Source organism: Chenopodium album, chromosome 1 (genome assembly GCF_948465745.1).
Source record: "Chenopodium album chromosome 1, dcCheAlbu1.1, whole genome shotgun sequence".
In the NCBI taxonomy this organism is placed as follows: domain Eukaryota; kingdom Viridiplantae; phylum Streptophyta; class Magnoliopsida; order Caryophyllales; family Amaranthaceae; genus Chenopodium; species Chenopodium album.
In genome coordinates, this window is record NC_137834.1 from 51788239 (window position 1) to 51799310 (window position 11072).

At 38.3% G+C, this 11072-nt stretch overlaps 1 non-coding gene across 1 annotated transcript; it reads left to right on the forward strand.

The window, feature by feature from the left end:
• Nucleotides 1-1314: 1314 nt before the first annotated feature.
• LOC145565671 (small nucleolar RNA R71) lies at nt 1315-1420 on the forward strand. Its single transcript, XR_014095077.1, has one exon. It is a non-coding gene; the product is annotated as a small nucleolar RNA R71 (small nucleolar RNA).
• Nucleotides 1421-11072: the final 9652 nt, after the last annotated feature.

Here is an 11072-nt window from a genome sequence, read left to right on the forward strand (position 1 = left end):
AAAAAGCGTCTAAAAAGCACGCCTTTTGTAGTAGTGGGAGGCTTGAGGGATGAGTTGAGCGGTTTTTGGAGAGGGAGTGGGGAGCAAGTTTGGTCCCCCCCTACTCCAAATGGTCCTCACTTAACCTCTCTCATGAGCTCGCCACTTGTTGATTTATTACTAGTTTGATTATTTATTTTATTTTAGCTTTAAAATAAAATGGAAAAATCAAATTCTTCCACATTGATGGGAGAGCCTTTTCACTCTTTTGTTTTCCCTATAAATACCCAAGTTGGGGTATTTGGAAAATCACTTGAGTGAGAGTTGAAAAAGGCATCACCATTGTGAAAACCTTTGAACTCATTTAATCACTCGGGTTTTGGTCGCACCTTGCTAACTCCAAGGTAGCGGACCTAAAATTCGGTGTTCGTCCTTTGATTTTCAATTATCTCCTCCAAATTGGATTTGGACGATTGAGAATAGGAATTTTCACCAACACCTTGAGACTTTGGACCAAATCCGGGTGGGGGTCCCCTTTGATTGTTTTGAAAATTTCCCCTATTTTGATTATTACAATTGCCTCGATTTTGATTGTTGCCAAAATTTTGGTTTTGGCCACTAAAGCCTTGAGATTGGCTTTGATTTCCATACCCTTGGCCTTGGGTTTGATTCCCATAACCTTGGTTATTATAGTTGCCTCGGAAATTTTGGTTTCCTTGATTCTTATAATTATCATTGTTATAGTTATCAAATCCACCTTGTTGGTGAGAATTTCTATTTCCAAAGTTTCTTGGTCCATCAATCCTTTTACCATTGTTATTGTTCGAGAAAAAATTCACATGTTCACATTCACTATTCTCACCATCATTAAGATTTTCAAACCCATTTGAACAAGTAGAAGCATCATGGTCATAAGACCCACAATTGTCACAAAACAAGCATCCATTGAGCATATTATTAGATGTAGAAAGAGGAGTAGGGTTAGAAGATGTACCTCTCCCTTTGATGTGGGAGGGATGACCTTGTGCATTGGAAGTTGCACTTTCATGATTGGCCTTGATTGTTGTCATCTCCTTCCCCAAACTTGCAATTTGAGATGATAGATTGTTAATGGCATTAAGGTGATCAACCGAGTAAACAGTTGATCCCTTCTTGCTTGAAGACTCTCTTTCTCCGTCTTGCCAATCCATGTAATGGCGCACCACATCTTCTATAATGTCCACAACCTCTTCTTCGGTTTTGTTCTTGATTGGGCCTCCGGCTCCCGCATCAAGACATGATTTTCCTTGAGGAATCAACCCTCCATAAAAAATTTGAATTATTTGATATGTTGGGATACCATGATGGGGACATTCTATTTGGTACTCCTATACCTTTCCCATGCTTCATACAAGCTCTCACTAGGCTTTTGCTTGAAACTTTGGATCAAAGCTCTTACCTCCGCCGTTTTCTTTTGGAGGTAAAACCTAGACAAGATTTCCTTGGTAACTTCATCCCATGTTCTAAGATAATTTGGCTTGACCTCCTTGTCTAACCATTCCAAAGATCGACCTATGAGAGAGAAGGGGAACAACTTGAGTCGAATGAACTCTTGAGAAACACCATTCACTTTAACAGTGTTGCAATACTTCTCAAACTCTTTGAGATGGTTTACCGGACTCTCAATCTTAGCCCCACTAAATTGTCTTCTTTCAATCAAAGTGATCATGGCCGGCCTTATCTCAAAATCATTTGCCGGTGTTGTTGGCAAAGCAATCTAACTTTCAAACCTATATGCACCGGGAGTTCCCAATTACTTCAAAGCAACTCTTGGATTATCTCCCATGCGTACTTGATCCTCTTCTTCTCTTTCTTGGTGAACTTCTTCTCTTGGAGAACTTCGACTCAAAGAACGATTAGCAACCCTTATCCTTGTTATTGTTATCTCGATTTTCGGATCAAAAGGCACTAAAGTCCTTCCTCTTATCATATGCATACAAAAACTCAAAGCAAATATCAATAGCACGGCTACAAGTGTAGCTTAAAGAGAAAAATATTTTTTGTAATTTTGAAGTTATGGTGAAATAGACTTAACAACAATAGCAATCATCTACGCCACTCCCCGGCAACGACGCCATTTTTTATCTAGGGAAAGACTAGGTCGTTGAAAACTAATTTACCCTTGGTCAAAACAAAATTTTTAAATTCTCGACACACCTTCATACAAGTATAACGACAAGTCAAGGATCGAACCCAAGGGAATGGGATAGCTAACTACTATTGTCTAAGTCAAGCTATCTCGAAGTCAAGGTGGTAGGTGTGTGTGTAATCTAAGAAACTAAGCAAAACAAACAATCAAATTGAAACCAAACATATCAAGTACGAGGGTATGGATCCACATAGACTTGTAAATGATTCAACTAATTGGGATTGGAGATGACTAAGTCAAATGATGCGAGGAAAGGTCAATTATGCAATCAAGAGAGAGATATAGGCTAATTTCCTATAGGTCAAACTAGCGCCAACTACGAAAGACACTAACTAGGAACCTCACAAATCCCCTCAATCGACAAATGTAAGCCACAAATCAATTTTCTGTATCAAAGTGAACCTACATAGCAATCTAGTGTGAGAAACTAGGTTGATCACTCCTAAATTAAACACACACATGCATATAATCAATCAACCAATATAATCACAACATCAACTCCATCAATTTCCCCCAGTTGGAATCAATCAATTACTCATATATGCTTCACCAATTCCCTAGCAAGACAACTACTCACTATTCATTGAAATTAAGATCAAAACTAAATTAATCAACAATTTCATCATCATTATATCAAATAAACCAATTCAAACTTGAACAATCAACAAAGTAATTGAAATCAAAACTAAGATTTCATTAAAGTAAAGAAATCCTTACAAACTTGCTTCAATTCAATGGAGAAAAAACACTTAGAATCATCAATCTTCAATCTTCAATCAAGAACTTCTCTCTCTACCAACTAGAGTTTCTCTCTCAAAAATCTAACCTAATTCTGGAATAATTCCTCTCTCAAATTGATTCAAATTATTCTCCCTCTAAAAATAGAAAGAAAATCTATATATAGTAAAACCAACATAGAGAAGTTAGTTAGAACGTCCCCGAATAAACCCATACAGGCGCGGCCAACCATAAGGGGAGCGCGGCCGCGCAAAACTGGGTACGGAACAGGAACCCAGATAGGCGCGCCCGTGCCACCATGCCACGCGGCCGCGCCATTGACACACACGCCCGGTCTTGGGAGCAGGGGAGCCCTCTTCCCTATCATTCCAATGCTCCTCGTGCGCTCCACTTAATGCTCTTAATAAACACGGAACCTTGCAGTTTCCAAACTCCATGTTTGCGGGTTCAAGACTAGGAATCATGCCCCCATGGCTTGAATGCACAGATCAATGTCTTTAGGAACTTGCACTTCTCCATGCTTGAGCTTCAAATGGACACCACTAAGCATCCTAATCAATGCCAAACTCGGGAAGAGGCTCGGGAAACTTTTGAAAACGATCTTAACCTGAAAAACAAAGGAAAACAAACAAATAAAAGAGAAACTAACAAAATAAACCAAGAAATGCATAAAGGAAGAAATCAAACTAAGAAAATGCAAACTAAAAGATATAAAGAGTAAAATCAAGGAAAAACTAAGTAAAAGAGCTAAAGAATACCATGAAATTCATCCTAAAAAGAACCAAATGAGTGCCATAAATGAAACTCATCAGAGTCCGAGTCCGAGTCCGAGTCTGTTGACGAGTCTTTAGGATTTGAGGCCGACCCCCTTTCTGCTATGGAGTCTTCTTCTGTAGTTCCTCCTATGATAAATGACTTTTATGTCACTTCTAGGATGTTTATCGAGTCATTTTCCGGCTTATTTTCCAATAATTTAGCTCTTTCTGTTCTTTATTTTTATTATTTGCTTATTCTCATCTCTTATCTTTATTTTATGTATTTTTATAGTTTTTAGCTTATTTTCTTAATTTATTTAATTTCTCTTATTTAATTTCGTTCCTTTTCTTTGTTACATTCATAGTTTTAGTTAGTTTTAAGTTTATTTTATTTACTTGTATAGTTTTATGTCTTTGTTAGTTTTAGTTTTATTTCTCTTATTTGTATTTTACTTTTATTTATTTATTTTTATTAGTTTAGTGTTACTTCTCTTTTTCTATTTTATTTTATTTATTTCCTTTTTATTTATTTTATTTTATTTGTCTCGGTTTCAAACTTTTATCCTCGGGTTTGTTTGTGTGTAGGCTTGTGTTCAAGGTCCAACTCAAAGCTTTTCAATTGCCAATCCCCTGCTCAACAGCCACCACAATCAACCACCAATCCGCCAGCATCACCACCAATTCTCCCCTGCTCCCTCACGCAAAACAGCCCACCAACAACACCAACCAATGCCCCTTCACCAATTCGCACCAGCAGCCCACCAATAACCCCAATTCAGCCCACCAATAACCCCAAATCTGCACACCTGAACAACCCCCTCATCCACCTCCACCCTATTACAACAACAGCAACGCAACTAACACCATAAACACCACGCACCACAGCCTCCGTCAGCCACCAAAACCACAACAACAATTGCAGGCCGCAATTCACCCAACACCAAAACCACTCACAGCCACCACAAGTCCGAGCAGCTACGACATCAACAACACCTTCGCGCACCACCTTCAGCCCCTCAAACCGAGCACCAACTGCAACCAATACACCACCAAACCTCCTCCAATCACCACCACCCAGAACCATCGTCAGCCACCAATAAAAGTCGCCATACACAGCAGCAGCGCCTCCAATCAGAGCCACCGCAGCCCAGCCGCAAGCTCCAAATCAGCCCCAATTTTCATACCCTTCAGAGCGGGCGCTCTAAGGTTCGAATCGGCCGCTCCGTTGTGGGTCTTATCTTTGTCAATTCTCACGTGATTTGCACGTGAATGTAGGTTTTCATTAATATCGAACGGTCTGATTTCAAGCTTATTGATTGATGATGATGATGAGCGGTGATGATTGAAGATGATGATGGGCGGTGATAATTGATAAAGAGGATCAAACGGTGGTGATGATGATTCAAGAGCAGCCAAATTTAAATAGAAGAAGATGAGGAGGCTCACGGTTTGGGGGGGAAAAAATGGGTTTTATTTTTTTTATTTATTTTATTTCTTTTTCTATTTTTCCTTTTCTTTTCTTTATTTTATTTTCTTTTCTTTTGGTTCTCTTTTCCTTTTATTTTATTTATCTAAGTAAAAATACCCATTTTTGGGGGAATTAAAAGGAGGCTCTTTTATTTTATTTTTCTTAATTAGTTGAGGAGAGCTTCTCTCTCTTAGGGTTAGACTAGATAATTTTTAGTGAGAGAAAATAGATTATGGCTCAATTTTCTTCCAAGATTCAATTTTGCTCAAGTTTAAGTTTCAATCAAGTAAGAATTCAAGTTTTCATCTTTCATTTATCCTTTCTTTAGTAATCTCTTCTCCTTTCCTTTAATATTATTTTTTTGTTTTATTGTTACTTTTTTTTATCAATCTTATTAGTTTATCTAGTTATTATTGATTTCATATATTTCAATAATGTTTTATTTTGAGTTTCTTGTGTTTATTTCTAGTTTTGATATCATGTTCATTCCCTCTTTTCTAGGCTAGTCTCTTAGCTAAGGGGAAGGGGGTGTGAAATATGCATTGAATGATGGATGAATGATGATAGTTGGATTGATTACATGCCTTAAATTGATGAAAGCATGATTTTTAATGGCTTGAGATTATTGTTGCACTTTATTTGATTGCCTTCTAGTTTAAATGCATGAAAATGATTTTAACTAGATTAAGATCACCTTTATTTAGTGATTGCATGAGAATGAGTTGTTAAAATGGAGTTTCATGTATTGTACTTCTTTATTCTCTTGATTTGCTTGTGTCTAATAGGATGCATGAGAATGATCCTAATTAGCATAGACTTCTTTCATTGATTTGCCTAGACTATTGCATGAGAATGAATTGTTTAGGTAGAATCCAGTGTTCTTTGGCATGTTCATCATGATAACTATCATTGTTCCCCTCTTTCTAATCATGTTTGACACCCCGAACCCCTAGCGTCGTTCTCTCTTGATTTTAAGCATCTTTATCTTGTTTGTTTATAGTTCTAGTGTTTAAACTCCAAAAAAAAACCAACAAAACAATCCCCTTTTCACTCTTGCATTGGTGATATTTGATGTTGAATTAGCGTGCTTCCCTAGTGGTTCGGCCCTTTACTTGCCACTAACTAGTTTAGTGTAGGTTTAGGTATTATAAATGATTAATTTGGTTAGGGTGGTAGCATAACGACCTATATTATCCCTATCATCCTAGTGTTGAGCCTCTTGTCAAGTTTCCTCCCTTTATCTTAAATAATTTCGGCGAGGTCGCAGCTGACCTTGCCCTCTTGGATGTAATAACCAATGAATTCAATGAAATTAGCACCTTTGCTTACGATGCGTGTAATTCCCCTAACCCTGATCAATATTGCTTTGCTAATAATAAAAATGACAAAGAAATAAAAAAAGGTAATGGAATAACACGAAAATTAAACGGCAATTATTGAAGATACAGATGTAGTTAATATTTCCAATGATACGACTCTTAAAGAAGTTAAAACTGGATTAACACTAAGTCAAGACGAACGAAAAGAGCTAATTAATTTGCTTATTGAATTTGTTGATGTATTTTCTTGGTCGTACCAAGATATGCCAAGGATTGACAAGGATATAGCTCAGCATACAATACCACTCATTCCAGGTATGAATAATGTCAAACAAAAGCTACGCCGTATGAAACAGGATGTGGCTTTTAAAATCAAGGAAGAGATTAGAAAACAACTGGCTGCAGGTTTCATCAAAGTGTCTAAGTATCCAGAATGGATAGCTAATGTGGGTCCAGTTACAAAGAAAGATGGATGGGTCAGAATGTGTGTTGATTCTAGGGATCTCAACAAGGCAAGACCAAAGGATAAGTTCCCTCTACCTCACATTAACATTCTGGTCGACAACACAGTAAACCATGCACTCCTATCATTCATGGACGGCTATGCTGGGTATAATCAAGTACTGATGGCGGAGGAAGATATGGAGAAAACCACATTCATCACACAATGGGGTACATATTGCTATACGGTAATGCAATTCGGGCTGAAAAACGCAGGTGCCACCTACCAAAGAGTAGCCACAACATTATTACATGATATGATGCATAAAGAGGTGGAGGTGTATGTTAATGATATGATCGTCAAGTCAAAAGATCATCGGCAAGGCCACATCATTGCACTTCGCAAATTCTTCAAAAGACTCTGCAAGTATAACATGAGACTGAATCCAACAAAGTGTGCATTCGGAGTTACATCAGGCAAACTACTTATTTATGTGATCAGTTCTCGAGGAATTAAAATAGATCCCATAAATGTCAAGGCAATCATGGCCATGCCACCACCCAAGGCCGAGAAGGAGATTCGAGGTTTTATCGGAAGGTTGCAATGTATAAGTAGGTTCATATCAAAACTCACTGCAATATGTTAACCTATATTCAATAAGCTAAATAAGAACGTTCTATTTACATGGGATGACGATTGCCAAAAGCTTTCGACAATATCAAAGAATACCTGGCAAATCCACCAGTGCTAGCACCAGCAATACCTGACTTTCCTCTTCGACTCTACCTTACGATCATAAGAGAAACAATAAGGGTAATGCTAAGACAAGAAATCGAGAATAAAGAGAACACAATCTATTATTTGAGTAAAAAGCTTCAAGGTTATGAGACCAGGTACACACCACTTGAAAAGTTTTGTCTCGCACTCGTGTGGGCCGCACAAAAATTAAGGCATTACATGCTCACTCATACAGTGCATGTTGTGTCAAAGATGGATCCTCTCAAGTACCTGTTCTAAAAACCAACACTCAATGGCATATTATCAAGATGGATATTCAACCTTGCTCAGTTTGACTTGAAATTCGTACCACAAAAGGCCATCAAAGGTTTTGCAGTTTCTAACTTCTTAGCAGATTTTCCATTAAAAGAAGATGAGAAAGAAGAAGAAAAGTATGATTTCCCTGATGAATATCTACTAATGACTGAGGATGATAGCTGAACGCTCTATTTCGATGGAGTTTCGAACCAAAAGGGTTGTGGTATAGGAGTCTTGCTCGTATCGCCCAACGAAGAACACATCCCAATTTCCATGAAGCTCGACTTTGATGTCACCATCACTACTGCAAAATATGAAGCATGCATCTTGGGATTAGAAACATCTGTTGCCCTTGGAATTAAGAGGCTTAGAATATACGGCGATTCATCACTAATCATCAACAAGATCTCCAAGAGATGTAAAGTGAGAAGTGAAAGTCTCGCTACGTATCAAGCTCATCGGGAAACTCTCACGGAACAACTAGATGAGGTGGAATACACATATTTACCTAGAGAAGAGAATCAGTTTGCCAACGCACTAGCTATGTTGGCATAAATGGTGCGAATTCTAATAGATATGATTCGAATGCCATTGACCATAGAACGAAGATATGGGTCAGCTTATGTGCATGCGCTTGAGGATGAACAAGAATCACAAGAAGAAGATAAAGAGCCAAGGTATATAGATATCCTCAACTATGTAACGAAGGAAGAATACACTCCTAGCACTGATAAAAGGACACGCCGTGCTTTGAGGCTCTTGGCCTCACACTATGTGCTCATTAGGGGAGAAGTCCACAAAAGGAGTGCTCAAGGAAGAAATCTCTTATGCATAGCCAAGAAAGAAGCATACAGAACCATGGAAAACCTTTACACTAGAATATGTGGAACGCAGCATATGAATGCTAAAATGTTAGTCCAAAAGATTCAACGACAAGGTTATTATTGGAATTCCATGGAGAAAGACTGTCACGAATATGTAAAGAAATGTATGAAGTGTCAAGTCTACGCAAATTCGCAACACGTTCCACCTTCGCTTCTCTACACATATACTTCTCCATCGCCTTTCACTACTTGGGGATTCGGCATCATTGGGAAGATAACACCACCAGGACAAGGAGGACACGAGTTCATTTTTTGAAGCAATCGACTACTTCACCAAATGGGTTGAGGCTGCTTCATATGCTAAACTCGCAGCAAAACATGTAGCTCAACTCATTGAGAAAAACATTATATGTCACTATGGTGCACCGCACGAAATTATCAGTGATAATGGGACGCATTTCTAAGCCGAGTCCGCAAAATTGTTACAAAAATAACATATCAGACATCGCAAATTGTCACCCTTTAGACCACAAACAAATGGTGCGGTTGAATCGGCCAATAAAAATATGAAAACTATCATCGAAAAGATGACGGAAAATTACAAAGATTGGCCGAGCAAGCTACATTTTGCTGTTTAGTGTTATCGAAATTCTATTCAAACATCAACGGGGGCTACCCTTTTCTCTTTGGTCTATGGAGTTGAAGCTGTACAACCAATAGAGCTCGAAATCCCTTCTTTACGAAACGCGTTGGAAAGTCAACTAGATAAAGTCGATTGGATTAGAGCGGGATATGATGAACTAGTTTTACTTAGCGAAAAACGGTTGGTAGGTTTGCATCATGTTCAAACCTACCAAAAATGTATGGCACGACATTTCTATAAAAAAGTCAAAACTAGGAATATCAAGGAAGGTGATTTAATGCTTAAGGCACTTCGCAAAAATGTGTTAGATCCAAGAGGAAAATTTAGACCAAACTGGTCAGGTCCATACATTGTCAAGTCTTATTTTTTTTTTGCAGAGCGGCACAATTAGTAGACATGGATTGCAATAGTTTCAAAAATTTCACCAATTTGGATCAACTCAAGAAATTTTATGCCTAGTTGTAGAGGGTTAAGCCCTGTTAGAGCTACGTTTGGCCTAATTACTCTTAAGGATACGTAGGAAACCCCTCAAGGGGGCCCGACCACTTTAAAAAATAAACATCCTTCCTCCATCAACATACTCACGACATATATTGAAGAAAATTGCAAAGAAGCATCCACCGTGTCACATCAAGAAAACGTCGCGACGCGGCAAAAACTAACGTGACATAGGGAAATTATTGCAGAAATATCCAGCAGGAAGGCACCATGTCACGACAAATTACACCGCAACACGGTAGAACTCCACCGCGCCACGACACAAAATGCCGCAGCACGACAACATTTATTATATTATCAAACCCCGCGCCACGTCAAATCCCACCGCAACACGATACCAGAACCGTGGCACGGTCAACAACACCGAGACGCAACACAGTGTGTTTGCGGAATTTTGTTATTTTTTACTAATTTCTTCCATTGCATCCGACTTCTTGACTCGGATTTTAAAAAAAAAAGTCTTTGTAAGTTTTAATTAAGGCAAAAATAAATATGCTATTATTATTGAAATAAATGTGACTACAACTATTGGCATCATACGCCTTATTTAAAAATTAAAACTTAAATCGTAAAAGCGAAGCAATATTGGTCTAATCCTTCTTCACTTTAGGAGCTTCCTTTTTCTATCAAACTCGGTCGGCCTTCACCATTAGTGTATCTTTTGTTGCTAGAACCGTCACACCTCTAGTTGAACTTTCATCCCTTTCACCCCTTTCATAGTTCTTAGGTTGTTTCTCCCTATAAACCATCTTTTTTTTTTTTACCCTTTCCTTTTACGTAAATTTTTTTTTAGGCATTATAGGAGTTTTAAATTCAATCCCTTGTGTTCTCGGACCTAGACGATCTTTAGGAGGCTCCTTCTTAGTTCTAAGTCGTCCCTTCACATCAAACTTATGTGATCTGACTCGCTCCCTCCTACTTCGAGGATTCAACCATGCCTTTTATGCACTAGACAAGAGGGGAGGAGCTTAGTTGCTCGCAGAAATAGTCCACATAGGCCTTCCAATTTAATAGGTCTCATACTTGTGAACATTACTTTCATGCAAAGATAGTTCACGAGTACTATCGTTATATCGCGGAACTACTTGTTCAAGTCCATACTGTCGCATCAATCGGGAAGGGAAATAAAAAGTCAACTTTGACATACTAGGAGCACGAAAATATGGTGTATCATTCGTCCCAA